Genomic DNA, 6,000 nt, shown 5'->3' with positions numbered 1-6,000 from the left:
CTTCGAGTACCCCCAGGGGTATTTTTTTTTCTCGAAGTCCAATACTGTAAAACTCACGCACTGATGCAATCCCAATCGAATGAATCCTGATGAACCTGAAGGAATAGAAGTAATTTAATTGCCAGGCTACTTGTCGAATCCATTACGCCAATATTTTCCCAATGCTTCACCATTGAAAAGCGTAAATCCGTTTTCATGCTTTTACACGTCTCGCCAGAGTACTGGAGTCGGGACCAGACCAGACAAGCGGCTGGCTGATGACGACACGATGCTATCGAATCCACCCGATACGGTGCGGCACTCGTAGATTCATTCATCTATTCCTTTTCATTCCATCTGGCGAGATCCTTGAAATCAGTCTGCGTTTGGCTGCTAACCGAGCAGGTTGTGCGTAATAACGGTACTCTCTCGCAAGTAGATATTTGTTCGAGCTTCACCGGAAATGTTCAAAACGTTTATTAAAAATCGTCTGTTGAATCAAAACGATTTGAATTAATTTGACCAGTTTAAATTTGAAGGAAACATCTGGCTAACTAGTCTAGTTTAGATGATAATAATATCTGCGATAGTGAAAAACAAATAGCAACTTGTAGTGTAAAAACAACAATAATTCTCAATTTGTGTGTGTTCTGCCATTTGTTTAATCCTCTTGTGAGAAAAGGATTCTAGGGCAGAGTGAGTGTGCATAGGATGTTATTTTAAAATAACTTATAGTGAAAACATAACACAAAGTCCATCAGTAAGCGGAATCAAGGTGTAGTTTTAGTAGTGCAACGTTACAATAGTGATGGAAAAGGAATAATACTGCAATCAAAAAGCTGTAATCGGCTTGTGTAACGGCTGTTGTTTTTTTTTTTTTTTTTTTTTTTTCTGGGAAAGCGGATCATGTAAACGAACAGTGCGTAAAACAGTGAATGACGTGTGTGTTTTGAAACAACTCCGCTCGGATTACAGTTATAATTCGAAAGTAAGTGGATACCCTTAACTTTTTTATAATTAAATTAATCAAATGTGGTATATGCTCGAGGAAATGCAGTATCAGCTAAAAACGTTAAAATTGCGTTCAACTTATGAAAACTTCGCCGTTTATTTTCTGTTTGCTGCAGCAACATTAAAACTAACAGCAATTTAATTACAAAGTTTTACTCGGGTCTGAAACTGACCACACATCATTTCACGACAAGTACTAGCTTCAGAAGTTCAAACTGGTCAACCAAGTTATAACTGTTTCGTTTTGGCTGGATGTGCAAGTAAACTACAACCAAAAAGTTGTTTAGAAACTGGTCAAATCTAGAAAAGTGCAACAGGTGAACGTTTAGAAGCGATTAAATCCAAAATTCTTTCGTCAAGTTTAGTTCAAGGATGAGCAACTTGCTTGATGATAAATTAATTGCACACAGAATTGTGCTCGGAGTTGCTCAAAACCACAGAGTCTAGCAGACAGGAACTGATACCATTACACAGCAGAGGCTTTCGGAGTATTTAATTCATTTCTCGAATTCCACTAGCAGTAATATCAGGAATTTTGAGACAAGAGTGCGCTATTCAAATTGATTAGATTTCTGAAACACACCAGACAGAGAAATAAATTATGAAATGTTTAAAATTTTTTAATTTCTAATTACCTCTTTTGTACCTTTAACCTTTTATTATTTACTTTACACCTTTCAACTTTAATCTTCAACATTTTAAGTTTTATCTTTTATAAACGAACAAATAAGTTGTGGTGAATAAAAACAAACTTAACATTGCGAGCAACCAAATCTCAGTACCGCTTCCTGGAAACAATTCACGTCCTTTATCGTTCAAATAAACTTCGCGTCAAGTTAATATATATTGCCCTCTGGTTGAGCGTCACCCTCGGTGATGGGCGAAAAAAAATAAATGACGCATTTCCACATTTCTGGTGTTTCACAATTCCTTCACGCCAATTTAGTTCGCGGAATCAACTGTCGAAACACGGCTCCGAAAATAGCTTCTGGTGGTAAATTAATTGCGCATAAGATTGTGAATGAAGCCGGTTAAAAAAACCACTGAGTCCAACAGACAGGAAACGACATCATTACGTAGCCTAGAATTTTGTGTTTATTTTTTTCTCGAACTCCATTTGGAGCACAATCAGGAATGTTCAAACGAAATTGAAACCAGAGTGTGCTATTGGAATTGCGCCCTGGATAATGCTAAAGCAAACCATTAACAGTCACAAACCATTTAAAACTTTTTTTTGTATTTTTTCACTCTTATTTTCTCCGTTTCTTGTTTCCTATCAATGTGTTTATTCTTTTTGTTAGTGCTCATTCAATTTCAGAGCATTTATTGTTTTTCTTCATAATTTTAGGCATTTTTTATATTTAAGCTATCTTTCTACCAGTGCCTCTTTTTTGGCCTTGCTTACTTTTTTCTATTCTCCGTGTCCCTGGTTTTCCATCCTTATTTCATTTCTGTTGCTGTTCTTTTCTTGTTTCTTTGCTGATTCCTTTGTTTTTTGTTTTTGAAATTTTTGTACTAATATGATTTCAATATTGTCATGAAATTTAGACCATAGAAACAAGAAACGTACAGCTAATTTGCGTGTTCTATTTTTTTTACCTTCCACGAAAGGATTCGTTTCTTCTTCTCGTTTTTGTTCTAGTTATCATTTTTGCTCTCCTCTCTCCCTCTTTTTCTCTCTCTCTCTCTCTCTCTCTCTTTTTCCCCTCTCTGTTTTGTTATTATTTCTCAATTTCATAACAGTCTGCAAAAATTCAAAAGAACAACATTTTACTTCATTGACAACAAGTCTATAAGAGTTATCAGCATCAGCTGACTCTTCTGTGTGTGATGAGACATTCCTTTCAGTCTATAAATAACGCTAGCACAGCAGTGTGTGTAGTTAGGGATGAGCAATAGAATAAGTCGGCAGCGGAATGTGATACGATATAGATTGTGGAACAGTGCCACCGTCCCCCGTAGTTTAATTGGTCAAAACACCATGCCGGAGACAGGGAGATTGCGGGTTCATGTCCCGTCGGGATGCGGTATATTTTTCCAAATCTGTATCATATTTCCAGTTCGCTTATTTTTCATTCTCTCTACTTCATATACTGTCTGCTTAATGAACTTGCGTGTTAACGTGAACAAGCCGTTGTTAAAAATAGAAATTAAGTTCGAAAAATTCATTGTTTTACTTTCAAACGTCCTGTTTTACTAATTTTTACTCTTGTTGATTTTATTCTTTTCTCTTTTTACACTGTGATTTGCATACTTTTCCTTCAGTTTTTTATCTTTTGTTATTTGTTCATTATTTTCTTTCGTTGTTCGTTTTATTTTTTCACTCATATTATCTCTATTTCCTTTTCTCTTATCGATACTTTTTTTCTTTTCGTTTCGAGTTTTGGAAATTCATACGTTATCCCTAATCAACTTCTATATTTTTTATGGTTTAGTTTTCTCTCTTTTTCTTGTTTGACTATGCTTACCTTTTTTATTTTTTTTCTCTGTTGCCGTTCTTGTTCCTAATTCTCGTTTTGCCTTTCTCCTAGAAAGGTATAGCAATCATTGACAAACCCAAAGGTATGAAAGTACTCCAAAGGCTCGGTTCTCGTTTATCAATCGACTTATTTCGTTGAGCTGAGCATTTTCTGTATGTGTGTGTGCGTGTGTGTGTGTATGTTTGTAAGTAACGTTCTTCCAATCTCACTCGATTTTCTCAGAGATGGATGGACCGATTTCCATGGAATTAATTGCAAATGAAAGGTATAGTTGTCCCATAAGATCCTATTGAAATTTATTGTAATCGAATTTTCAGTTTCGAGGTTAGTATCAAAATGAGAAAATCACAAAACTTCATTATCTCAGAAACTACACAACCGATTTGAACAAAAATGGTATCAAATGAACGGACTGTCTTCAAAACCCCTAAATAACGAATTTTATGATGATTGAACATGAAGTTCGAAGGTTATGAAAAGAAACGTGTTCAGAAAACTTTTTTAAATTCACTCGTTTTGCCAAAGAAGGCATGACTAATTTCAACAATCTTAGTTTTAAATTGAAGGTTTAGTTGCTTTATTGGTACCCATTTCATTTGATTATAACACTGGTTGACATAATCGAAAAAAATGCTGCTCTAAAGCTCACATGAGTTGCCCTAGAAAGAGAATAAAATCACAGGAAAAGCTATAATTTTTTATTCTTTCTTAGTTTAACCTTCGGGGCCACACGGCTTATTTAAAGTAAACAGATGTCAAACGAACAGGTTGTTCTTCAAACTTACAAAAAATCAACACCCAAAGGCTGTTTAAAACTTGTAACCGTCGGTTACAGACTCCTGTATGATTTTTATTTGTGCTTCAATGTTCAATCATACTTTCACGTTTATATTTAAGGGTTATCATAAGTAGGGTTAGTAAAATGTATTTGTATATTAATGTTGTTTGTAAAAAATAGGTTAGAAGGGTTAGTCAAAATAAAAAAAAGTAAAAATACCGAAATTTGTTAACACACTAAAACAATATACACATCACACAGTGGGTACAAGTGGGTGGTAAAATAGGCAGCACCCATCCAGTATGACAGACAGGTTGAGGAGAAGGAATTCTGTTATACAGTCATCGAGAACGATTGGCGCAGAAAACCGCGCCAAAAGCTGTCTTAGTGGCCCAAGAGGCCAGCCATCATCAGATAGTGTCTGGTAGTCGTGTGCTCAACGTCATAAATTTGCAAATTCGAAGGTAGTTGCGAATTGTGAATCATCAAACCGAAAGTGGATTAGACCGTGGCATACGGCTAAATTAGCACACGACGTCTAACCCGTAAAGGACCAACGATCATCTTCTGGTTTGGAGCCATCATGGTAAAGGAGGACTTTCCCCTCTCGGCACGGTCACTTCGGTATCGTCCTGGGCCCACCAGAACCACCAAAGTAGCAGCCAGCGCTTGATTTGGCTATCTCCCCGCTCCCCGCCTCTGTCAATAATCTTTTTTTCGCCTCGAACAGTCATCGGGCGCGGACGCGTTTGCTTTTCGCTCCGCAATTAACTTGTATAGTATACATTTTTTTTGTTTTTTTTTTTTCACACCTTGACAACGTCGCGTGTTTTTGCTGACCGTGTCGTAACTCTTCCGCTTAGTGTATTAACGTAAATAACCATGCCGTGCGGTGTAAATTCGTGCAGCATAAACGACGACCGCTTTCTTTGGAAGTGCGAGTTCTGCAGTAGAACTTACCATGCTGCGTGTATCGGCGTACAACGACACCGCGAACTTTTCATCACATCTTATATGGCGCCAGTGTGTACGGAATGTCAAGAAATTCTCCGGAAGAAAGCTGACGTACGGAAGCTGCTTCATCAACAGGAGCAGCTTGTGGAGGCAATACATCGACAGACGGACGCCAATCATCGAATTGCCGCGGATATGAAAAAATTCTGCTTAGTGTCAGAATTGTTCGACAGTATTGAGCACCTGCTTAATGATGTCAAAGAAACTTTGTCAGCGATTAACAAATGCAATCAAAACATGTGCAGTGCGGTCGGGCAGCACATAAAGTCGTGTGACAATAGATTGCACACGACATTGAGCGGCATCAGCGAGTCGTTTTCAACGATGCCACAAAAAATACATAAATATTTTGACGAACGGCTCTCAAGCCTGACTAGCAATTTTATTAGTTCAATCACAGTGGCTGAGTCATTGAAACCTCATACAAATAATGACTCAAAACTTACTGAAATACTCGAGAAGGTGAAATTTGTCTCAGGGACTGTCTCCAATCTTCAGGTGACCAACACATGCAGTGCAAAACCTCAAAAAAAATCTGCAGGAAGAACTAGCTGAAAAAGCTTTCTACCCGAAAGCGGACCATACATGTCCAGGATGGAGATTTCTAGGTAACAAATGGCAATGGAAGCAGGACTGGTCCACTTATGATGCCAAGCAACGGTCTCGAAGACTACAAGTAAAAGCTGCCGAAAAAGCTAAAAGAAACCGTAAAAAAAGAAAACAACAAATCACTCATAC

The 6,000-nt window shown here is 37.4% G+C and overlaps 1 protein-coding gene across 3 annotated transcripts in view; it reads left to right on the top strand.

The window, feature by feature from the left end:
• Positions 1 to 374: 374 nt before the first annotated feature.
• LOC129718979 (dopamine D2-like receptor) overlaps positions 375 to 6,000 on the top strand; it is a 117,482-nt gene continuing 111,856 nt past the window's right edge. For 2 of the 3 annotated variants that reach the window (XM_055670271.1, XM_055670269.1), the window contains exon 1: positions 375 to 967. The gene's annotated coding sequence lies outside the window, so the exon portion shown is untranslated. The remainder of the gene's footprint in view (positions 968 to 6,000) is intronic. The other variant, XM_055670270.1, reaches the window with a different exon arrangement.

Source organism: Wyeomyia smithii, chromosome 1 (assembly GCF_029784165.1).
Source record: "Wyeomyia smithii strain HCP4-BCI-WySm-NY-G18 chromosome 1, ASM2978416v1, whole genome shotgun sequence".
NCBI classification, from domain to species: Eukaryota; Metazoa; Arthropoda; class Insecta; order Diptera; family Culicidae; genus Wyeomyia; species Wyeomyia smithii.
Note: the sequence above shows the minus strand (reverse complement) of the source record. Positions and strands in the feature narration are given on the sequence as shown.